The sequence below is a fragment of the Zingiber officinale genome, unplaced genomic scaffold (assembly GCF_018446385.1).
Source record: "Zingiber officinale cultivar Zhangliang unplaced genomic scaffold, Zo_v1.1 ctg251, whole genome shotgun sequence".
In the NCBI taxonomy this organism is placed as follows: Eukaryota; Viridiplantae; Streptophyta; class Magnoliopsida; order Zingiberales; family Zingiberaceae; genus Zingiber; species Zingiber officinale.
Window position 1 is genome coordinate 118,697 of NW_024589922.1, and position 25,860 is coordinate 144,556.

At 40.9% G+C, this 25,860-nt stretch overlaps 1 long non-coding RNA gene and 1 pseudogene across 1 annotated transcript; one reads left to right on the plus strand and one right to left on the minus strand.

Annotated features, from left to right (window-relative positions):
• Window positions 1–23,087: 23,087 nt before the first annotated feature.
• On the minus strand, window positions 23,088–23,159 carry LOC122037313 (annotated as a pseudogene).
• Window positions 23,160–23,494: 335 nt separating this feature from the next.
• Window positions 23,495–24,747, plus strand: LOC122037302. Its single transcript, XR_006127605.1, has 4 exons — window positions 23,495–24,201; window positions 24,328–24,398; window positions 24,474–24,537; window positions 24,693–24,747. It is a non-coding gene; the product is annotated as an uncharacterized LOC122037302 (long non-coding RNA).
• Window positions 24,748–25,860: the final 1,113 nt, after the last annotated feature.

Here is a 25,860-nt window from a genome sequence, read left to right on the forward strand (position 1 = left end):
AAACATTTTGGGAAAGACCTTGACGTTTCGGAAGGTGTTTCTCGGTAGTCGAAGCCTACAAGTGTTCAAACACTTGTTGCTTCGCTTCTACGAGAAAAATACTCATAAAATACATAAAAATCATAAATTTACAAAAACTTACAGATCTGTAATTTTTCATAAAAAATAAAATAAAAACAACTACATGTTTGCACGTGGCTCTAATACCACTGTAGGGTCTTTCGGGCCGCAAAAATCAATTTTTGCGTTGCGAAAACCTTGAAATCTCATGCCACCGGATCTGTGCGAATATTAAATTTTTCATGTACGTGTTTTTTAATCCTAGATCTACTTTAGATCTAGATGTTTAGGAGTTTATACCTTTGATGCGAAGCCCTTCGCTTATCCCGCTCGTCCAAGAAGATGTCGGATCTCAAGGGTGTCAAGTGAACACCCCTCTATATGTATCCACACGAACAATTAGGTGGAGAGGAAACCTTAGAGTGTGCTAGCACACTTTGAGGGTTTCGTCCAAGGAGGAGGAGAGAGGGAGAAAAGAAGAAGCAAGGAGGAATAATGATCGATAATGAAAATAAGAGTAAAAAATGGCTTAAGTATTTTCATCTAATGAAAATACTTAATGCTCATTAACACCATTAATGAGCCTCATTAATGAGCCTTAATGAGTATTTAATATTCTTCATTGAATGGTCATTTTGAAACTCATTCGAAATTTGAATCTAAAATTCAAATTGAATTCAAAATTCAATGAATATCATCATTAAGCCTCACTTGAGTCTAAACTCAAGTCTAGCCTCACTTGAGTCTAACTCAAGTCTAACTCAATCGATTCTTACTCAATTAATCAAATTTGGATTACTCTTAATCCAATTTGGTTCATCACATGAACCTAATCCTCTTGGTTCATCAAATGAACCTAATCTCCATCTAATTGCCCTTTGTGTGTGACCCTATAGGTTCTTGTAACGTTGGCAATGCTCCTAAACTCATTTAGAAGCATAAGTAATGAGCAGTATCTAGCAACACATCATTACTACCCAAGTTACAAGAATGTTGATATCCAACATCACCTTGTGACTACTAATTGTGACTCTTCACAATATATGACAAGTGCCCTTCTATCCTTGACATTTAGATTGATCAATTTGAGGCATAGACCGTGTCATCCTCTAATCAATCTAAATCTTAAACTCCAAGTAGACTCACTATAATCAAATGAGCTCAATATCTCATATTGACTCATTTGGACATGGCCATGCACTTAGTGGTCTCATTCTATCAAGAATAATGATGTCACTCCCGTTATATAGGAGGGATAGATCCCATCTACATCACTCATATTCCTCCGAATAATTTGTTACATAACCAGTAATCGCTTTTATAGTCCACCCATTTACGGGTGACGTTTGATGAAGCCAAAGTGTGTAACTCCTTATGTAGGGAACCATGGTGACTTCAGGTCTAAGGACTAATAGTCATACTAATAGCCACATGAGAATGACACTCATATAACGATCCATGATACTTTCTCATGGCAGGTCATTCAATATACATTCTCCAATGCATCCCCATGCACTACAACAAAAACCCTCATAGACATCGATTTTTCACCGATGTCTATTACATTTTCGACCGATGTCTATGAAGGCGATGTAAAAGGTCTGCCATTTTAGACATCGGGTTAAAATCGATGTAGTTTCACTTAACGACATCGGGTGTAAAACCGATGTAATATTATATGTTAATAACACCAATTTTGGCAGCGGTATACGACCGATGTAATATTAGTTAATAACACTGATTTTACAGCGGTAGAAAATCGATGTAATATCAGTATTGTTTAACAACACAAATTCGATTTCTGAAATAGTGAAAACCCAATATTATCACCAAGCAAATCATAAAATTAAGTTATTATTAATTCACTAAGAAAATCAAAAATAAAAAAGCACCGATGTATCTAAACACACCAAGTCAATATCCATATAACCAACACATAAATATTCTTCTTACAACATAAAAAGATAATAGATATTGTGCACATCAAGTCAGTATCCACAAATTACACATAACTATTCTTCTTTCAACATCAAAAGGTAATAGATTGTACACAAATATTCTTCTTACTGGTGTCAACGTTATCCTTCTTGCTCTGTGCAGAGATTTAACTAAATCTTCCCCAGTAGATTTATTTATTAATAGACAATTCTCTTTATCTATTACTGGATGGGCACCTCTTCTTGTTTGATGTCCTGAGGGTGACAACTGATTGGTGATTCTTTGTAAAGGAGCCCTCTATCTTAAAGGAGTCACTGGAGGCTTTGGGAACTTTGCAACATCCTTCTTGGTTGTCCTCTCACCATTTAATTGATTCTCCAGTTCTCTTACCTGAATAGAATAAAATAATCAATATGGATATAAAGCAGTTTGTTGCTTATATAAGGGAAATTAAAGATGCTGTAAATTCTACTCAAATAGAGATTGAAAATGAGATAAGTAACCTTTTGCTGGTAATTTTTACTTGTTTGCTCAGCTTCTTTGATCTGCACATTTGAAATAATCTATTATAAGGCAATTGATTTGAAAGAAGCTAAATATAGTGATGCATGGTGTATAGTAGATTATTATGATTTTTCTTGGAATATATAAAATAATTTATTCACAATATCTTCATTTGGTTCAATTACTATCAATTGGATCACCTTCTTGAGGCCATTCAAGTTCCTCATAAGCTAGACTAATAAAAGTATGTGGGCAATTTGGTCACTACAACTTTGTTATGACTAACTTTACTTTTTTACACTGGGTTGACTAACTTTACTTATCTTGCAATGTTTTGAAAACATTCTCCCGAGATGCGTATTTCAGCTGCATCAATTGCAAGCTTTCATTCAACCTTATGTTTTCTTTTTCACTCTGAAGGAGCTTATTAGCCTGTACAATAACTCTTATTAGGCATCACATAATTGCAGAAGATACAAAACCTGCATATGTATTGCCAAATAGAACAGAATTTTAAAACTAGCAACAGTAGCTCAGTATGCAGTCAAAACAGATATACCATTTGTTTAAGCTTGAAACTCTCTGCTAAATCTATCTGCTTTCGGACAGGACCATGTTCAATGCCTCGGACTCTGCTAGCAAAGTTTAGTGAGCATAATGTTTCACCTAAATCTGCTGAACTTGGGCTAATATGTGCAAACATGAGTGTCTTGTAATCTCCTATTGTGAATGAAAATTATCAGTGAAGGGTAATGCGTCAAATTTTCTTCTGGCAATAAAAATAATGGTATAAACTAACTGTTGTTTTTGAACCTAAACAACAAGATCATCACAGCTAGATGTTTACTATTCTTAAGGTTTTTTCTCACCTAGAGAGCTCTGGAGCAAATGTGTTAGCTTAGAGTTCCTGCAAAATACATCTCTCCTTTAGTACAATGAAAAATTCAAACTAGTTTAGATAGTAAAATAGAAGCATATGACTATGAGCATTAGAAGGAACCTATATGGAATATGTGGGTTCTTGGAGGCAAGAGCAGATATCACATCTCCCAAAGCTGATCGAGACTTATTGATGAATTGATGATTGCTTCAGGCTGACTCCATTCCCATTAATCGAGCCACAACACTGGGTTTATTATACTAATCCTTTGTTCTGTGGAGCCTTTCAACAACAATCAATTTTTTGGTGTGAGATTGTTGGCAAATGTCCTCTTTATAGTAACTTGAGCACTGAAATCATGTGAATATAAAAAGGGAATCAATTTTTGTTCTCGGTTCTTGTTAAATCCCCACAAGAAGATTCACATAAATCGACGAAGAAAAATCTCAAGTACCAAATCAAGAACATAACCAGAAGCATGTACGTTCAGATATACACAAATGATAGTAATTTTGGTTCTCTTATTGCTAAATCAGTGAAATGCTTGCCTAAAGAAGCCATGAATACTCTGAAGAACAATTCTTAAACCCAACAACTTACTTGAATGTCTTCATGAACCAGTTGAAAATTATGATAAGTATTCATAGGAGGAACCTCTAAGCTATTTCTAGGAGGTTCAAGACCTGTGAAGGCAGTAAGATCAGGAATTATGATAGTAAAATATGACCGAAGGAATCTTCAATAATTTAACTCGAGCAACAAAGTTGAAGGTTTGTATATGTTTTCTTGAGTTCTAACTTAAAAGAAAGTTATAGGTCCATGTACATTATTTACGTCTTGCAAGATGCAATCTCACCACTATTGTGTCGATTGAGTGCCAGCAACTTGCGGGAGGAGCTGGTTTGACCGAAATTGAAGAACTACAATACTCCTACCATCTTCTACTGATGCTCCCTTCAACACATTATCAAAATTTTCACATGATCAACTCTTAACCTGCAAGATAGTCAAATTAAGATGATACTAAAAAAACTCTGGCAATTTGCAAATGAGTGATAGTACTGATACTATTTTTGCATTTCAGAGGTAACAGTAGTGGCAAAACATGAAAGGGAGTGATATTATTTCAGGCAAGATTTGAGCTGTTGGCCAACCACTCGTAGCAAAATGCCAGCTTTTGAACAGCAGTTCTTCATGATTTTTTTTTTCAAAAATAAAAAAAAAGCATTATTTCCATAGTTTTCTGTTACAAATCCTTCTCTCAGGGTTGAAAGCAAACACCTTGACTGCACTCGTATGGCGCGGGCGCCGAGCAAACTCCCAATCTGGAACCCTAGAAATGGCTCGAGTTGCAGAAGATTCCACTGGTGACAATAACACCTGGAAAGCAAACTGCCTACTCTCCTTTTCTTCCTCGTCATTTTTGATGCAATAATGGCGAATAACCTCTCCTAAAAAGCAATCTTTGCCGCAATAACCTCTCCAAAATCAGGTCTTTTGTCCCCAGCATCTCTCTTAACTCTCTATTTTCTTCTCTTATACAGCTCATGAGGGCGAGGACATCGGGTGGTGGTTAAAGCTTTTGGGCATGAGGGTGGCTCCATTGGTGGCATATAATAGACAGTTTGGAGGCGATACGAAAGCTTTAGTTAGAGTGAGTTTGTTACCTATCTCCAACATGACAATGGGGAGAATCAATCAACGAAAACCCCTGACCGCCCACTTTGTTTGATTGATGACCTTGCTCTGTTCTCTGCAATCTGGAGGAAATCATGAACCATCTCAGTGTCGACATGAGTTTTTCATTTCTGATTCATAAAATTTAAACAAAGAACTCTAACATCATAACCAAGTAATAATTTAATAAACACCAAACAATCGAATCTAGCAAGTTAAAAAAAACTCTAATTTTAAGCTTTTTCAACATCATAACCAAGTAATAATTTAATAAACACCAAGACGAAATAAGTAGTAAACCCTAAATGGAAAAAAAGCAAGTTCTTCCTTCTTCATGTGAAAACAATAGGTCACAACCTGCAAAGCTAATACAAGATAGATCGAAGGAGAAATTAAACTAATGTAGCAGAGAAATCGTACAGATCTGGAAGTAGAAAAGAGAAATTACCAGACGGGGCAACAAGATCGGAAAGGTAGCTCAATCTGAGGCACCGTTGGACCAACAAGATAATGAAAAAAAAACTCAAAAATAGTAACTTTAAGCAAGAATCTGAAGATAAAAATAGCAGATCCAGAATCGTAGGTCCTTGGATCTTGACGGAAAACGCAAGAGAGGTACATTGCGGCGAAGAAATCACCTAGATCCCGGGTCGAGGAAGGAAGTTTACCTCATCAACAGGAAGATCCGACTGGATCTCGGGAGCTCTCAGATCTGTGTCCGCGGAGAGCATGGAGAGGAGAAGAGGGAGGTGAGGCTGAGTGAAGAGTGAAGTGTTGGAGGGAAGAGTGAAGTGTATACGGTGGACGGCGCTATAGGTTTAGGTTTGGAGGGAAGAGTGAAGTGTTGCAAATTTTGGCTAAGTATTGGTGGAAAAATTAAATTATTTTATTTTGGTTCATTAACACCGGATCTTAAAAACCGCTGTTAAAATCGGTGTCTATTAACGAAAAAAAGGCGCTCATAGACATCGCTTAAAAAACCGATGTCTATGAGCGAAAATCTAGGCTCATAGATACCGATTTTTGGAAAAACCGGTGTAAAATACTCAAAGACATCGGTTTTTACTTAAAACCGTTGTTGTTCCACCGATGTCTATGAAGGTTTTTCTTGTAGTGATGTGTCAACTTGATATCTTCATATCCATGACTTGTGAGATCAAGTCATCAAGTTGACCTACATGCTAGTCTCATCGCATTAACATTGTCCCTGAATGTTAATACTTGACTAGGAATGATTAAGAGTAGTGTTCTCTATACCATCTCAGTATCAATTCAACCAATCGATTGATATAGATAAGAACCTTCTACTCAAGGACGCTATTATACTTAGTTATTTGGTACCAATACAAGTAAGTATAATAACCAAAACAAATGCCTTTATATATACATAGGAATATGATACAATGAGTTCATACAACAATCATCATATCATTGGCTTTAGGGCTCTAATTAACAATTACCACTCGGATAATGAGGGCGTCGTCGTACGGTACTTCGATTCCCTCTAAATCTCTCGAATCGAAGCTGATTTTTGGTCTGCTCTCCCTTTCTTGGCTGCAGCCTACCGCGTGGATTTCCAGACGCTGCGCGTACGTCTTACAGGCTCGGTTGGAGTCTCCCCTGGTCGCCCCACCAGTGATGATGTTGATCTCTCCCCGAGCGACATTATTTCTGTTCTCCTCCTCCCGAGCGTAGTGCCCGACTTGTCCGCGCGAAGCTGGGGCGCGGTCATCTTGACGCTGATGACGCCGCATGGGTGACCGCCTGATCTCCCCTCACCGTTCGGTGCTCGACCACCTATATCGCAGTTCGGGGGAAGGCGATCGACGGCGATAACCCCTGGGAGTTGGATGTGTGACTGCGGGCACTCCACGACAGTCTCGTATGTTGTGGGTGGTAGATTGATGGAAGGTATAGAACATAGGAGTCCATACCTTTTCCTGGCCTTGACCTTATCGACTTGGATGGCGTGGTCTTGCTATGATGGTCATTCGGGATGAGAACGGTTTCGCATTTCCTTGGAGGGATGGTTTTCCTTTACCTCTTCCTTGGCCTTCTTGAGCTTCTTCGCCCGCTGATTGTACTCGTTGATTTACTTTCCCTTCCATATCCGGAGACACAGAGCCACACATTGAGCCCTCGACATCTGGACACCCGTAACCTTCCGGTCATCCGGATCCAGCTAGGCATTCTTTGGCCTATGGTATGGGTTCCTCCAGATTTGACTTTTCTGATTTTCATTCTTCTCTAGAATCACTTCATCAGAAGCAAGATGCCCAATGAGAAATGTTGGAGGCTCGCTTCTCTTTATCGAATGACTAGTTTAGAGAGGTACAAAATCACTTTCAGTTCACGAGGAATTTTCAAGGTCAAGTGGCTGAATTTGTCCAGGATTATGATACTGATCAAGCTAGAATGAGAGATTTTATACAAAGCATGAGTGTCACTAGCCAACAAGTAGATGCTTTGTTTGAGTATCATATAATCCTGAGTGAAACTCTAGGTTTTCCTAGTTTTCCCATTGGCCAACCACGTCGTAGGCATCCTTTTCCTCGTCCACCTCCACCCCCACCTCCTCCACCATATTAATTTCATCGGAACGATGAAAAGTTTAAATCTGAGGGGTGTCGAACCTGATTTTTCTTTAAGCATTCTAGTTTTCAGTTTTTGCTTGTTTTCTGCATGTTTAGTTTTGTTCTACATTTTATTTTGATTGTCTTGCTTGGATTGCTTGATTTTTGATAGTCACTTGACTATCTTTTGAAAATCTTGTGGCATACATCTTGAGAACATCGAAACTTCACTTATATGCTTTCTTGTTTTCAAGATTAAATGTTAGCACATTCATTATCTAGATTCATGATGTTTTATGAGATGCTAGTAGTATGCTTAATGTACCTCTTTTCTCTATCTTGAGTGGCATAAAATAAGCTAAGTATCTTATGGAGATGAGTTTTAGTCTTGGTTTGATCTTAAGGATCTTATCTTCACTACACCTATACTTGATGCTTGAATGGTTAATTTCATTGAAATTGTCATAATTCATCTTGTTTGTTTAGTACTTAGTTTCCATGGTGATTTCTCAAACTTCATTTTTGTTACTGGATGAGGCTCAACTCATGTAAGGTCATTTGGAAAAATCAAAATATCCCAACATTTATGCTAAAAGTACATTTGTAAATAAGATTTGCACAATGCAAATACTTATGAAAAAAAAGTGTGAAAAAAGTATAAAAAAAAGTGAATAAGGGATATAAAAAACAGTTGCTGTAGTGGAATCTAGTAAGTCACTCCTTTGAGACCGAGTTATGTTACTAGGGAAATGACTGCTTAGCTTCTCTTGAGATTGAGCACGCCTTTGAGACCTTGGGTTGATTGAGAAATATGAACCAAGTGTGTGGCAAGTAAGTGTCTATCAATGGTTACTTGTCTATCACCGGAAACATTAGGAATTCAAACTTGATGACGACTTGACTAGGACAAAGATTGAAACTTGAAGAGTTTTTGAGTTACTTTGCACTGTGCACAAGAACTTATGCTTGAGCCATACTTAATGTAACGACCCAACTCCTGGGTACTAAGCTGTGAGCCGGATCGCTACATTAACTACTGATGCTACTGTGCGGAAACTGGGTAAAATAAAATTTCACTAGTTGACTCTATTAAACTGACAACTGGTACACCCATGCTGTTATAAGGAAGGGCTCAAGACCTTTCCAGTTGGGGTATATGTGCTAAGGAGGATACTTGACCTCCCATCTGAGCTAGAACTCGAATCTAACTTCCGAGCTAGCTGCTTTTCGATCCACGGATCGATCAGACTTGCCCTGCTTCTGTGCCCTGCTGGATCAGTCGGCAAGACCGATCCAGGTGTGTCTGGATCGGTCTGCAGACCGATCCAGGCACCGGAGACGCTGGGATACCTTCGTTCGATGTTGGATTGGTCGGCTGACCGATCGAGGGAGATCGATGAGCTCTTGTATCCATCTGGATCAGTCGGCTGACCGATCCAGGAGAAGGAATGGCACTGGATCGGTCTGCTGACCGATCCAGGTTCTGATAGTCTGAAACGAAATCAGAATTTCTGATTTCAAGCACTGATTCGTGCCAAAACCTCACACTACCACTATCTAATGCATAATAAACATTCTAGCAACATGTAGTAACAATTCTAAACTTAAGCTAAAGCAAGGTTTACTAGTTCATGGCATTTTAACAACTTAAAGTGCATGAAGGTATGAATTTCTAAAAGTTCTAATTGCTTAAAACATGAAACTAAACTAATAAACTGAAAAGTGCTAAAGTAAATGCTAAATCCCCAGAGGGTCTTTTATTCCAGTTCCTTCCACACACATCCTCATCTGCATTGACCTTCAGCCTCCACTGCTAATCCATTTTCCTTTTTCCTGTATCTGCAGTATAAGGAAAATAGTATCTGTAAGCTTTAAGCTTAGTAAGAAACCATCTACCTCACAAAAACATGCAACGATGCATTTCATGACTTTTAAAACATGCTATTTGAAAACCGAGCTGAGCATGACAACATGGCATGACATATAAAAGCATAAACTGGAACTGAAACATGGCATAGCATATAAATTAAACATGCTTTAAACTGAACATGGCATACTTATAAACTGAGCATGAAACTGAACTAGTCATGCATATATCTAAATCTGTACATGAACTCAAATCATGTTAACTGAACCTGAACTGAACTAAAAGCTAAATTAGTGTTCTCATCACTGGTTTCAAATTTGAAAACTATACATATAATAGATGAAAATACTAAACATGCTGCTGGGGCCCTGGCAACTGTACTTACTGTGCGCGCATCCCTACGAGACCCGGGATTGCAAGTTCCGAATCCAGCAGGGTTACTAGGTTATCTGAACCTAGGGACGACTGTGGGAGTCCAGCCCATGGATATCTGATCCAAATACATTGCCAACTGAATAAAAGTAAAATACTGAATACTGTTTTATTTTACTTCGCTGTTCTAGGTTATCTGAACCTAGAGGCTACTGTGGGAGCCCACCCAATGGATATCTGATCCATATAGCTGTAATAACTGATAATAAACTGAATAAAATGTTTCTAATACATTTTACATGCTGTTAGGACGCCTACTGGTGCATCCTTCTGAACTGGGCATTCTACCGAATGCTTGGTGTGCACTGAGAGCACACCTTATAACTGAAAACTGTAAAACTACTGAACTAATGCCGAAACTAACAAGCGAGAGCAATTATACTGCAGGTTAGGGGTTTCTTAACTCAATCGCAAGGTTTTCTTACGATTCTATCCGCTAGGTTTTCCGGAAAACTGCTCCGTTCGACGAACCGCTTACGTCCTTGCGTTCCTCTCGTGGAGAAGAACCTTTTTCGTGTTGGAGTCGTCGCTAGAAGATGTTCCCTTGACCCTTGGCTTGGTGTGCCGTGCGTGAGGAAGATGAGAAGAAGAGAGGTGCGGCGGTTTTAGGTTTCTGGTGAGGAAAAACTACGGAGTGAAAATAATCTAAAACTTCTCACTTAAATCCTTTTTTATATTTACTAATTAATTCATCCAAAAATCAATTATAAATATAATTGATTCCCTCTTCTTTCAGCACGGCCCTGCTGGGTTCAACTGGTTACTAGCATTATCCCTTACACCATAGGTCTCGGGTTCGATTCCCGCCTAAGCTATTTTGCGGTTCTAATTATTTTTGCTACTTCCGCTACTCGGAAAAATTCCATAAAAATATCTAAAAATTCCAGAAAAATCATAGAATAATTCTAATACAAGTTTGAGAATTTTCGGGCGTTACATTCCCCCATACCTTATAAAAAGTTCGTCCCCGAACTTAAAACAATTCTGGGTACTTCTGTCTCATGCTGGCCTCTGTCTCCCAAGTCGCCTCTGCTGCTGTGTGATTTTGCCAACTGATTTTGACTAATGGCACTTCCTTGTTCCGTAATTTCTTTACTGCTCGGTCTATTATCTGAATAGGCCTACTGTCATAGCTGAGATCATCACGGACCTGTACCAACTGGGGCTCAATCACCTGGGTGGCGTCTGGAATATGCTTCTTCAGCATGGAGACATGAAATACGTTGTGGACGGCTGACATCTCCTGAGGTAGCTCTAGCTCATATGCTACCTTGCCCACTCTCTTCGTGATAAGGTATGGTCCCACATATCTGGGAGCTAGCTTGCCCTTCTTCCCAAAACGCATGACTCCCTTCATGGGAGCTACCCTGAGGAAAACTGTATCCCCAACTGAAAACTCTAGGGGTCTGCGTCGTGTATCAGCATAGCTCTTCTGACGGATCTGTGCTGTCTCTATCCTCTGGCGAATCTGCTGTGGTATCTGCTACTAGATCTGTCTCAAGCTCTAGTTCCTTCTGTTCACCACTCTCATACCAACAGATTGGTGATCTGCACCTCCACCCATAGAGTGCCTCATAAGGTGCCATGCCGATAGTGGCCCGATAACTGTTGTTGTATGCAATAGACTCGGATATTTGCACCAACTTCCTTTGAAATCTAGGGCAAGCCGGAGCATATCCTCGAGTACACGATTTACTCGCTCCGTCGACCATCATCGAGGATGAAAGGTTGTCTTTTAATTTCGTGCCCATAGCTGACTGTACACACTTCCAGAAGTGTGATGTAAATCTACTGTCTCTGTCTGATATAATGGTTCGTGGGACTCCATGCAGCGTGACAATCTCCTTGAGATACAACTGAGCTAGCTGCTCCATGGAATAGGATATTCTGATAGCTAAGAAGTGGGCTGATTTAGTCAACCTGTCGACTATTACCCAGATGGCATCAAAACCATTCGTGGTTCTGGGTAATCCCACTATGAAGTCCATAGAGATATCCTCCCACTTCCATTCTGGAATCTGAATCGGCTGCAGAACTCCTCCTGGTCGCTGATGTTCTGCCTTAACCCTCTGACAGGTTAAACAGATGCTGACGTATCTGGCGATATCTCGCTTCATCCCAGGCCACCAAAATCATTTTTTTAGATCCTGATACATTTTGGTGGAACCAGGATGCATCGCATAGGGAGTCCTGTGAGCCTCGTCTAGAATCTGTTTTTGTAGTTCCTCTTGATCTGGAACACAAAGTCTGTCACCACAGTACACTACCCCACTGGCGAACACTCTGAACTCTCCACTTTTTGATTCTGCCAACCCTTGCTTGATTTTCTGGATTTCAGGATCCTGCTCCTGAGCTGTCTGGATATCATCAAGCAAGGTAGATGCTAAGGACATAGCGGAAAGCTGCCCGACTATAAGCTGGAGACTAAAAGCTGTAATCTCCTTGTAACACCCCTAGAAAGCCTAGATAAGAAAGTAAGGATAATGAGAGTACGAATGAAAAGAAGGTATAAATATTCTAAGTTAAATATTAAGATGGATTTAGATGATTAAAACTTTATGAAAGAAAAATAAAGTTGAGAATATAAATCATCTATGCATGATTTAAAATGTATGGAATTAATATGGACAAAAGGAAGAAATATGAGATAATATATATATGTATGAAATATTTATGCATAATGCATAATATAGTAATATACGAATTATTATGTACAAAAGAAAATAAAATGTTAGAAGAGAGATTGAACCTTGGATCTCTTGTAAGGAACATGTATAGGATACCAAAGGGGATAGGAGAATTATTGATAAGGAGAGAAAGGATTAAGTAGTTAAGAATAAGAAAGGATTCTTTCTACTTAAAAGGAAAAGGAAGTAAAAAGAAATAAAAATATACATAAACAAGTTTTGATCCTTGGTTCTCTTGTGGATGCATGCATGTGTTAACCAAGTGGGATAGGAGAGGATATTGTAAGAGGAGAGATAGGAATTTTAATTAAAAGAGAAAAATGACATAAATTAAGGGTAAGAAAAGAGAGAACTCAAAAGGCATTTCTCTAGAATATTCTTGTCATTTAAGGGGAGAAATGAATAGGGAGGATGAATCAAGTCAAGTTTCCTCCCCTCATTTTAGTATAAATAGGCATGGAGGGGTGACTTCAACTTCATCCCCCACTCATTCTCCTCCTCTCCTCCCTTTTGTGCCGAGACTCACCTCTCCCTCTCTTCTTCTTCTTGTTGCCGAGCAACACAAGAGGAAGAACCTCTTCTTCCTCTTCACTCTCTCCCTCTTTCTCTCTTGTTGTTGCCGAGCAACACAAGAGGAAAGAGAAGCCTCTTCTTCCTCCTCCTCTCCACCAAAAGACCTAGCCACTCCTCTCCTCCATTGGTGCCGAGCAAAGCAAGCAAGGAAGAAAGGTCCAAGCAAGTTCTCAACTCTAGGAAACTTAAGCGAAGAAGGTTAGCTTCCCCTCACCTGTGGTACAAGGCTTTTTATATATTTTTCAGATTTTATGAGGATTTTAAAACCTAGAAACAAGTTTGAGAAAATTCGGTTAAGAAGAGCTTTCGAAATCTAGTGAGGTTTAACTAAGTCTACACTACATGATAGATTTTCTATGCCATGGAAAAGGGATCTTCTTCATGTTTTTACACCTATATGATGCTTGATCAAAGGAGTACTTAACCCTAGAATTTCGGCCAAAAATAGTTTTAAGAGGCTAGGGAAATTATTGTTTTACCCAACTAGTACGAGGTTCTCCCTATGAAATGTTAAGGATCATGTATTTGTTTTCTTGTTTAGAAGATAATTGAAAATAAAAGAAAAAAAGAAAGAAAAAGGGAAAGGAACCTAGGAAGTGTTATACATAATGAGAAAGAATGAAATTTATGCTATGTATATGCCATGATATGTGATAGCATAGGAAATGCTATACATAATGAGAAAAGAATGAAATTTATGTTATGTATATGTCATGATATGTGATAGCATAGGAAATGCTATACATAATGAGAAAAGAATGAAATTTATGTTATGTATATGCCATGATATGTGTTAGCATAGGAAATGCTATACATAATGAGAAAAGAATGAAAAATGAAATGCATGAAAGATTGTTAGGGATATGATATGATAGTTATGCATGATAAATTATTTTTGTATGGTTTGTACCAAGGGTGGGCTCCGTAAACGCCCCGGGGTCGATGGAATAAGACTCGGGCCTCGTCAGAAATGGGCTTCTGAATGCCCTAGGTCGATGGAGTAAGACTCGGACCTAGTATGTATGTATGGTAGGGTTCAAGACTTGCTACCTTGGACCTATTTAAGAAGCGCGCGCATTATGTATGTGGTACAAACCGGGATCCCCTCTAATGATGATATGAATTTCAAGTACTTATAAGTATAAGCTTTCAAATTCATGATGCATTGCCTACATATGTGCTTGAATTATCTGATGATATAATGTCATGATATGAATATGATACCCTTGTATGTCGTATGCTTATGATACTACGCATGATATTAATATACGATGATTTTCGGTTTTAGTGAGTAGGAAAGGAACTTACTGATCCATGAGTGCTCACAGCTTACTTTCCTTGTACCTCAGATAAAGAAGCTGGATGAGCTAGAGGAGCAACAGGAGGAGCAGATAGTGATGTGTGTGGTGGTGGCTCGGCAAAGAACGATCCGGACAAATTAATATGATTAGTTATAGAATCAACATATGCACATTTAATCTGTGATATCATGTTATAAAATGAATGTTTAAAAAGAAAAAAATTTTGTTCTTCCGCTGCCATAGTATAACTGAAGCATGTATGAACGTAGCGCCGCCCTAGGGTAACAAGGGTGGGTGTTACACTCCTTCCTTAGGGGTGGTGACATAGCTGCTAAAGATAATAAGGTAGCACTGGACTTCCTGCTGAGTGCGTCTGCTACCTTATTAGCTTTCCCTGGATGGTAGAGGATATCTATGTCATAATCCTTGACCAGTTCTAACCATCTGCGCTGTCGCATATTCAGATCCTTCTGAGTAAAGAAATACTTCAGACTTTGATGATCTGTATACACTCTGCACTGAGCTCCGTACAAATAATGTCTCCAAATCTTGAGAGCGAACACCACTGCTGCAAGCTCAAGGTCGTGAGTAGGATAGTTCCTCTCATAATCCTTGAGTTGTTTGGAGGCATAGGCGATCACCTTGCCTCGCATCGATCGCTCCTAATCCCAATTTAGGCGTCCTTGTAGATGTCGGTCATGTTTTTGGTATAACTAAAATAGGAGCACCGATCAATCTTCGTTTTAGTTCACTCGATCCTCATCCTTTGAAATTCTTGTTCTTCTGGTGAGAGCTATCGGTGGGAGGCTATCTGGAGAAGTCCTCTGAATTTCTGTGTAGCTTGCTAATCCCGAGCTTGATTTCCTTGGCGTTCTGGGTCTCTTCGAGTTACTCGCTTCTATCTTGCTGGGATCTACCATAACACCATCCTTGGAGATGATGTGACCTAGAAAGGCTACCTGGTCTAGCCAAAATTCACATTTCGTGAATTTGGCGTACAGCTGGTTCTGCTGAAGGATCTGCAAAACTGTCTTCAGATGCTCTGCATGGTCCTCCTGAGTGCCTGAATAGATAAGAATGTCATCGATGAACACGATGACAAACTTGTCTAAGTATTCTCTGAATACTCTGTTCATGAGGTCCATGAAAGTAGCTGGAGCATTTGTTACGCCGAAAGGCATGACTACGAACTCATAATGTCCGTATCTGGTCCTGAAAGCTGTTTTAGGTATATCACCTTTCTTGACTCTAACCTGGTGGTATCCTGATCTGAGCTCAATTTTAGAGAACACTGTGGCTCCCTTTAGCTGGTCAAACAGGTCATCTATCCTGGGGAGAGGGTACTTGTTTTTAATTGTGACCTGGTTCAAGGCACGGTAGTCTATGCATAGGCGCATGCTTCCATCCTTCTTCTTCACGAACAACACAGGTGCTCCCCATGGTGAGTGACTAGGGCGTATGAAACCCTTGTCAAGAAGCTCCTGTAATTGCTCCTGAAGTTCCTTCAGTTCTCTTTGGAGCCATGCAGATGCAGTGCCTTGGAAATTGGTTTGTCCGGGAATGAGCTCTATCTCAAATTCAATCTCCCTGTCTGGTGCTAAGTCTGGTAACTCTTCAGGGAAGACTGCTGGGTAGTCACAAACGACTCGAACCTCTGATAGCTGTTGGTTCTTGTCCTGGCTGGTGTTGACTACATTTGTTAAAAATCCCATGCATCCTGAATCCAATAGCTGCTGTGCTTTCAATGCTGAGAGAAACTTCCTGGCTGTTCTCTTTGGTTTTCCTATGAACTCAAACTGTACTCCTGCTTCAGGTTGGAATATGACCTTCTGTTTACGGCACTCTATAGAAGCGCCGTATCTGATCAGAAAATCCATTCCAAAGATGACATCGTAGTCAGTCATTTCTAGCACTATCAGATCACCAAAAAGTTCCCTGTCTGCTATAATGACTGGCACTGCTCTGAGCCAGTGCGTAGATGCCATAATGTCTCCTGAGGGTAGTGTTGTCAGAAACTGACTGTTGAGTAACTCTGGAGGTGTTGCTAATTTCTCGGCAAATGCCCTGGATACATAAGAGTGGGTTGCCCCAGTATCGAATAAGACAGTTGCATTATGCTGTAAAATACTGATCTGACCTGTGACAACTGTCGAGGCATTTGCTACGTCCTCTCTGGTCAGTGAGAAAATCCTGGCATTCGGGATAGCTGTGGGGGCTTCTAATCTGCCCTGACTGATCTGTGGACCATCTAAGGCAGCATACATCTGATGTAGCTGCGCTGGCTGAGCTCCATACTGTATCGGCTGAGGCTGAGGAAGGCTGTTCTTGTTCGGGCACTGTTTAGCCATGTGCCCTTCCTGTCCACATTCAAAACAACCTCGCGTACCCTTGCGGCAAACTCCTGGATGATGTTTCCCACAAGTAGCACACTTGGGATGTCTGGAATGTTTTCCAGCTGGTCCTCCTTTTGGGTCACTGCTTGCCTTACGTTTCCCCTTCCAGTTGGAGCTATGTCCCTGTTGTTTCTGCTGAGTACCTGAGCCAGCTTGTCCCTTGGGCTCTGTGGAAACCTGCTTCTGCTGGGTGATGCTGTGCTGATAGTGCTCGGTGATCAGAGCACTACTCACTAGCTCCTCTGTGGTTTGTGGCCTATGAACGCCACCAGCCACATTCATTGCGATCTCTGGTCTGAGCATCTTCAGCATCAACCGTACTCGCTCCTTCTCTGAGCTGACTAGTTCTGGACACAGACGGGCCAACCTGTTGAATTTCTTCACGGCCTCCTGAACTGATAGGTTGCCCTGACGAAATTCTATAAACTCGTCATAGTGTCGGTTCGTGACTTGCATGTGAAAGAATTCCTCGAAGAATTCTTTCTCGAAGTTGGCCCATGTCATCTGGTTTACTGGCCACTTCGATTTAATCCGCTCCCACCACATGCGTGCATCTCCTGTTAAACAGAAGGAGGCACACTTCACCTTTTCGTGCTCTGGCCAGTCTAGAAGCTCCATCGTGCTTTCCAGTGTTTTAAACCATGCCTGAGCATCCCATGGTTCGCTGGTGCCTGAGAAGTTCTCGGGCTTAATTCTCTGCCACTGGATAAGGTAAGCTTCTCTCTTAGCCCCTGCTACTGGGGCCACTGGGACTGGTACTGCAGGCTGAGCTGGTACTACCTCTGTGATTACTGGAGTCGTGAGGTTCGGTACTGGAGTGACTGGGGGAGTAGTCTGCTGGTTAGCCTTTAAGGAGGCTATCTCCTGTTGCTGATCAGCTAACTGCTGCTGTAGCTGAGCCACTAGTGCTGTAAGGTATGAGGGAGGCACTGAACTGCCTGCCTCATGCTGGGGCTCAGCCGCTGATGCTTTCTTAGCTGGACGTCCTCGTACCATTTTCTAAATAGCAGAGAACACATATATATAACTAGGCTATCATGTTATAGTTAACTACTGGTAACAAGTTAAATACTATCACTGTAAACATGAATTAATTAACTGCCAACATGAGAGCAAACATGAAAGCACATATAACTGATATGAAAGCTGAAAAGAAAATTGAGTGAGAGATGTTCTTACTTGGAAGCTGTAGGCAAAATGCTGATGTGTGTGTAGGAAGTATGGAACACTGCTCTGATACCACTCTGTAACGACCCAACTCCTGGGTACTAAGCTGTGAGCCGGATCACTACATTAACTACTGATGCTACTGTGCGGAAACTGGGTAAAATAAAATTTCACTAGTTGACTCTATTAAACTGACAACTGGTACACCCATGCTGTTATAAGGAAGGGCTCAAGACCTTTCCGGTTGGGGTATATGTGCTAAGGAGGATACTTGACCTCCCATCTGAGCTAGAACACGAATCTAACTTCCCAGCTAGCTGCTATTCGATCCATGGATCGATCAGACTTGCCCTGCTTCTGTGCCCTGCTGGATCGGTCTGCGGACCGATCCAGGTGTGTCTGGATCGGTCTGCAGACCGATCCAGGCACCTGGAGACGCTGGGATACCTTCTGTTCGATGCTGGATTGGTCGGCTGACCGATCCAGGGAGATACAGTAGGCTACTGTATCCATCTGGATCGGTTGGCTGACCGATCCAGGAGAAGGAATGGCACTGGATCGGTCTGCTGACCGATCTAGGTTCTGATAGTCTGAAACGAAATCAGAATTTTTGATTTCCAGCACTGATTCGTGCCAAAACCTCACACTACCACTATCTAATGCATAATAAACATTCTAGCAACATGTAGTAATAATTCTAAACTTAAGCTAAAGCAAGGTTTACTAGTTCATGGCATTTTAACAACTTAAAGTGCATGAAGGTATGAATTTCTAAAAGTTCTAATTGCTTAAAACATGAAACTAAACTAATAAACTGAAAAGTGCTAAAGTAAATGCTAAATCCCCAGAGGGTCTTTTATTCCAGTTCCTTCCACACACATCCTCATCTGCATTGACCTCCAGCCTCTACTGCTAATCCATTTTCCTTTTTCCTGTATCTGCAGTATAAGGAAAATAGTATCTGTAAGCTTTAAGCTTAGTAAGAAACCATCTACCTCACAAAAACATGCAACGATGCATTTCATGACTTTTAAAACATGCTATTTGGAAACTGAGCTGAGCATGACAACATGACATGACATATAAAAGCATAAACTGGAACTAAAACATGGCATAGCATATAAATTAAACATGCTTTAAACTGAACATGGCATACTTATAAACTGAGCATGAAACTGAACTAGTCATGCATATATCTAAATCTGTACATGAACTCAAATCATGTAAACTGAACCTGAACTGAACTGAAAGCTAAATTAGTGTTCTCATCACTGGTTTCAAATTTGAAAACTATACATATAATAGATGAAAATACTAAACATGTTGTTGGGGCCCTGGCAACTGTACTTACTGTGCGCGCATCCCTACGAGACCCGGGATTGCAAGTTCCGAATCCAGCAGGGTTACTAGGTTATCTGAACCTAGGGACGACTGTGGGAGTCCAGCCCATGGATATCTGATCCAAATACATTGCCAACTGAATAAAAGTAAAATACTGAATACTGTTTTATTTTACTTCGCTGTTCTAGGTTATCTGAACCTAGAGGCTACTGTGGGAGCCCACCCAATGGATATCTGATCCATATAGCTGCAATAACTGATAATAAACTGAATAAAATGTTTCTAATACATTTTACATGCTGTTAGGACGCCTACTGGTACATCCTTCTGAACTGGGCATTCTACCGAATGCTTGGTGTGCACTGAGAGCACACCTTATAACTGAAAACTGTAAAACTACTGAACTAACGCCGAAACTAACAAGCGAGAGCAATTATACTGCAGGTGAGGGGTTTCTTACCTCAATCGCAAGGTTTTCTTACGATTTTATCCGCTAGGTTTTCCGGAAAACTGCTCCGTTCGACGAACCGCTTACGTCCTCGCGTTCCTCTCGTGGAGAAGAACCTTTTTCGTGTTGGAGTCGTCGCTGGAAGATTTTCCCTTGACCCTTGGCTTGGTGTGCCGTGCGTGAGGAAGAGGAGAAGAAGAGAGGTGCGGCGGTTTTAGGTTTCGGGTGAGGAAAAACTATGGTGAGAAAATAATCTAAAACTTCTCACTTAAATCCTTATTTATATTTACTAATTAATTCATCAAAAAATCAATTATAAATATAATTGATTCTCTCTTCTTTCAGCATGGCCCTGCTGGGTTCAACTGGTTACTATCATTATCCCTTACACCATAGGTCTCGAGTTCGATTCCCGCCTAAGCTATTTTGCGGTTCTAATTATTTTTGCTACTTCCGCTACTCGGAAAAATTTCGGAAAAATATCTAAAAATTCCAGAAAAATCATAGAATAATTCTAATGCAAGTTTGAGAATTTTCGGGCGTTACACTTAACTTGTTTCCATGATCATGCTTATCAATGAAACTTTTTGATAGAGTTAGGAGAATGCATTAGGGATATGAGAACATTTTAGAACATATGAATTTAGATTGCAGCAGTTTGCTTAAGGACAAGCAAAAGTTTAAGTCTGGAGGTGTGATGTGCCTAGATTGTATACACTTGTTTAGCATGTTTTGACGCACATTCACATACTTTGTACATGCTTTGTCTATGTATTTTCGTACTTCTAGTTTTTCTTTTAGCATATTTACTCTTTTTGTTCGGAGATATGCTTTTGTGTATTTTCTGTACACAAGAGTCAAATTTGGTGAAGGTTTCGTGTTCAAGGCCAAATCTGCAAGCGAAGCAAAGAAGGAAGGCACCATTCTTATACCTCACACGACCCTGCCATGGGGGGTTGCCCAGGCCGTGTGTGGATCACTGCCCGTGTAATTGCAGCAGGATAGGAAGTGGCCTTGGCCGTGTGAACCTCACACAACCGTGCCAAGATGAGAAGCCAGAAGAAGTAAGGCCGTGTACGCTACATGGTCGTGCAAGCCTTCAAGAGCCTAGGAGTGCCCTAACCATGTGCTACACATGTCCTGTGCAACAATTCCAGAGGCCAAGAATGCCCTGGCAGTGTGCTTCACACGGCTTGTGTAGGAGCTCCAGAGCCGGAGGCAGTGCAAGCAGTGTGGATCTACAGGTCGTGCAGGGAGTGCAGTGGCAGAGCCAGACATGGCCATGTCTCACACATGGCCGTGTGAGACAGGCAGAGAGTGAGCCAGGCCGTGTCCCACTCAAGGCCAAGTCCTGGGGCCGTGTGGCGCTCGATTTTCCCCCTCTATATAAAGGTTTCTTCTTCATTTCAAAGGGGATCTTCTCCCTTTTGGGAGGGAAACAAGTTTGGGGCGTTCCTTACCATTCTTGGAGGGATTTCCGGCGAACTAAGGGTGGATCTTCACCGAATCGACTCCGGGAAAGCAAGGATTGGATCCGAAGACGTTCTTCTTTGTAGATATGTTTTCTTTCTCTCTTTTCTTAGATTTGAGGGGTAAAAATGCTTGTAATCTTCATCTCTTGGGGTTTCTTTCCTTGTTTTATGGAGTAGATTTCTTGTTCTAGGATGGAGGGGGTAATTTAAGGATGATTTGATGTAAAACTCTTGTGGATGTGACAATTTCCTATTTCTATGATTTTGTCCTGTTTGTATCTATTCTTTCTTGTGTGCATTGTTGTGATTAGGGCTTAATTACCATGCTTGATTGAATGTTTGGATATCTTGTGGATCTTGTAGAGGTAATTTCTCATTCGATTTTCCGAGGGGCGTTCGTGACGGGAACATGCCTGTGTAAGGACGTTTGAGGGGTAATCTTGAAGGAGAAATTAGGTATTTCAAGAGGGTAGGATAGATTGTATGTGTTTATATATTATATCTTAATGCAGTTGAGGAGTAATGGATTCTATGTTGATTTTTCAAGGGACGCACGTGACAGGCAAGCCCGTGTAAGGACAACATAGGTTCATTTCTAATTGATCACGTTTAGATATATTTCAGTCCTTGGCCGTTTGTCTGTTGCAAGAGGGAACCGACAACCTTCTATAAATGGGCAATTGAGGAATAAGATTTGGTAGATCATTTACATTGAACAAACCTTACAAAGAAATCAAAACTCCTAGAACATACCCTTTATCGTTGCCCTATTTCTTGTTTCTTATTCTTTCATTTCTTTGTTTACCTTTCATAGTTACACTTAGCTTTTGTAAATCAATTGATTGGTTGTTTTGCTTACTCGCATTGAGACATCTTTAGTGCTTATTTCAGTCCCTGAGAATTCGATATCTTTTATTATTACTTACGATATATCCATACACTTGCGGAGAGTCAATAAGTCTTTGGCGCCGTTGCCGGGGACTGCGCTATAACATTAGAGATTATCAATTGAGTTAGACTAAACATAACATAACTTTTCTTTTCATTTGCATAGTTGAATCTAATTGTTAGAATTCTGTTTTTATAAGTTTTTTCTTTCTTGTATAACATTCTTGTCAATTCTTTTTGTTGTAATTCTAATTCTGCATTTTTTATTCAAACATTTTTGTCTAACTTTTCTCTGTTTTTCTTTGGATTTAGTTTCTCTCTTCTTTTTCTTTTGTAAACATATCTTGCTATCTTGCTCTTGTGTATGCGAAGATCTAACTTTGCAGGAGAACTTCTTCCTCTAGATCTTGAGATAGACAGAACATTTCATAGAAAGAAAAATTCTACAAAGACAACAAGAAGAATAAGAACATTCTATCATGGCTAATAGACCACTAAAGGATTATGCAACACCTTACGCTAGAGGTTTTCGATCTAGTATTTCAAGGCGTTCAGTTGAAGCAAATAATTTTGAGATCAAACCTGTAATTATATCTATGGTGCAGCAAAATCAGTTGAGTGGAGGACCGCATGAAGACCCCAACCAACATTTAGAGGTCTTCTACGAGATATGCGGCACAATGAAGATGAATGGTGTTCCTTCTGAGGCGGTGCGCCTATTATTATTTGGGTTCTCTTTGAGATATAGAGCCAAGCAATGGTTAAAATCTTTGGCTCCAAATAGCATCACCACATGGGAGCAATGTGAGTAACAATTCCTTGACAAATTATATCCTCCAAGTAAAACGACTCATATGAGGAATCTTATTGCAAGCTTCAAGCAAGCGGACTCAGAATCTCTATTTGAAGCTTGGGATAGATACAATAGTATGCTCAGACAATGCCCACACCATGGTTTGGAAAGGTGGTTAGTGCTACATACATTTTATAATGGCATCAACTATCATACAAAGGTGTCCCTTGATTAAGCTGTTGGAGGGACACTTATGAATAAGAGTTTGGATAAAGCCGAAGAAATAATTGAAAGCGTAGCACAAAATCACCATCAATGGTCTAATGAAAGAAGTGGTGGCTATTCTTGTGTGAACTTAACAACAAAAGCATCAGGAAAGTTTGATGTCGATGCAGTTACTTTATTGGCTGCAAAACTGGATGCTCGTACGGAATATTAATAAGGGAATTTTCCGGAATTTTTAGAAATTTTTCGGGAATTTTTCGGAGCTCGTACGGACGAGTTAACGGGGATAAAAATGGGGTCCGGAAAAGCCTGTTTAGGCTACCTCGTTTTAAAGAGGAAATGTTTGATTTTTCTCCCTTTTTCTTTATTCTTTTTCTTATTTTCCTCCGCCGTTTTCTTTCATTGCCGCGCGCCCGAAGTCCTCACCCCCTTGCCCTAACCGGCGCCGAGCTAACCGCTCGCGATTTAAGCCCCGATCAAGGTTTGTTCCTTTTTCTTCTTCTCCGCTCTGCCGTCCCCAAATCGCCGGTGCCTAGCCTCTGCCCCGACTCCAGCGATGCCACTGCCGGCACCGATTTCCCAGCCTCGGCTGCCTTTCCTCTATGCCCTAGCATCTCTGCCGATGCCACTGTCTCTCTTTCTCCCGACGCCGAGCAGCACCGAGCCCTAGGTGCCAACGCCGTCGACGCCTTTTTCCGACCTCTTCTGTGCCACTCCGAGACTCCTTGTCCGAGTTCTCACCGTGCCCTAGCCCCCGCTCAGCAGATAGCCGGCTGCCAACACTCAAAGCAATTGTCGATTTGTAGCCTCTGCCCTAGCCTCTGTTTCCGACGCTGGTAAGGGTTCTGCCGTGGCCACCACTTGGGATCTGTATGTCGTCGTCGCCCCTTTGCTCTGGTTTACTGCCTCAGTAGCCCTTGCTGGAAACAACACCGGTGACCTAACTCCTCCGTCCTCTAATCCAGTGAGCTACTGGATGAAGGTAAGGATTAGGTTGAAATTTTAGTTGTGCACTAGTAGTTGATTGGGTTGTTGATGCATTTGTAGTGTGATTTCTTTCGATTCGATTGTTGGAAGACAGTGACCTAGTTGGTTCCGGTTATCACAGCATCAAGAGTTTGTTGCTGTCTCTGTTTGATTCCGGCCACCACCCCCTGTCAACAGCTTGACACACCTGAGGTAAGATTAGGTTGTAAGATGGGTTGTTGTTTGATTTGTGATTCCCAATTATTGATCTCAACATGATCTGATCAGTAGGAAGGATTCCAGCAGCAAACGATCCTACTTCCAACAGTGATAAAACGGCTGTGAGTTTCAGGTAAGGCATAGGAATTTGATATATGCTATTGATCATGTATGGGTTGAATTGGGTTTATGTGTTGGTCAGGGATTTGCCCTAAACTAGGGTTAGAGAGTTATTTAGCTATTTATGAGAATGTAGCTAAATGAAATATATTTATATTCGTGACACAGGATCTTGACGCGAGACGAGTATCTTGGAGTCAGATTTGGATCACTTTATTGGAGGCGGGTACTTTGACTTGTGTCTTTTGATATGCATGATAATATGTTTAACATATAACAGTAATTGTGTTACTTGTTTATTTCGGTTGGTCACTACATGATTAGTACATGTTGTTTGTTTATTTATTCTGCATTGCATATTGTCTACCTGATCACATATGCCTTAGGTAGTGACCTAACCACATGCTCTGTTATATTCTGGATCTAGGGTTTATTTGATACCCTCTTCGATTTGTGTACCTTCTATTTGATACGTCTTCTTGTGGTACACACTTTGTATCTATTTATATGGATCATGCCATGTTATTCATGAGATTGCCATGTTCAGTATCATGCATCATGATTGCATGCTGTGCGATTGTCGGCTCTACTTTGGTTGAGCTCATCGCCAGTTACATGTACTGCACACATCACCCATGGATTTGTATATCTGGCTGGTGTGTGGCGGTTCTGCTGTTTGGCTCCGTTGGTCAGGCGACTCAGCGTGGTAGCCGGCAGTCAGTTCCGCTCTGTTTGGCTCCGTTGGCATTTAGGGTAGCAGCGTGGTAGCCGGCAGATGGTGGACTTTGTTTGGCTCCGTTGGTCAGGAGACTCAGCGTGGTAGCCGGCAGAGATATCCTCCCCGTCATCGTGTACCGGGAGATGAGAGCATTGAGCTCCCCCATTTTTGGGGTCACAGGACAGGAGTACTCCGACAGCATCCCGTTTACTCTGTCATTGCACAGGAGCATTGATTTCAGAGTATGGGGTTGACATATGCATTTATTGCATTTTTATTTGCTTGTGATTGCTGCACTTATATGCTGCATTTGTTTGGATGCATTGATTGACATGCATACAGGATTATGACTCACTCGGTCTGACGACCTGTTACCTTTATACTTTGATCCGGTCAGTACAGTTATCTTCTGATTTCATTTCAGTTGCATTTATCCTCCTCATATTCAGGAGACTGTACGCATGATTAGTGTTGTCTGTTATTTGTTTTATTATGCATATCAGTTGTACCTGCTGAGTGTTGGACTCACCCCGCCTCCATTGTTGATATATTTTCAGGTTGAGGCTGTCCGGAGCAGTTCCAGTCGCTGGCCCCCATCTGCACGTAGAGCTAGTTCTC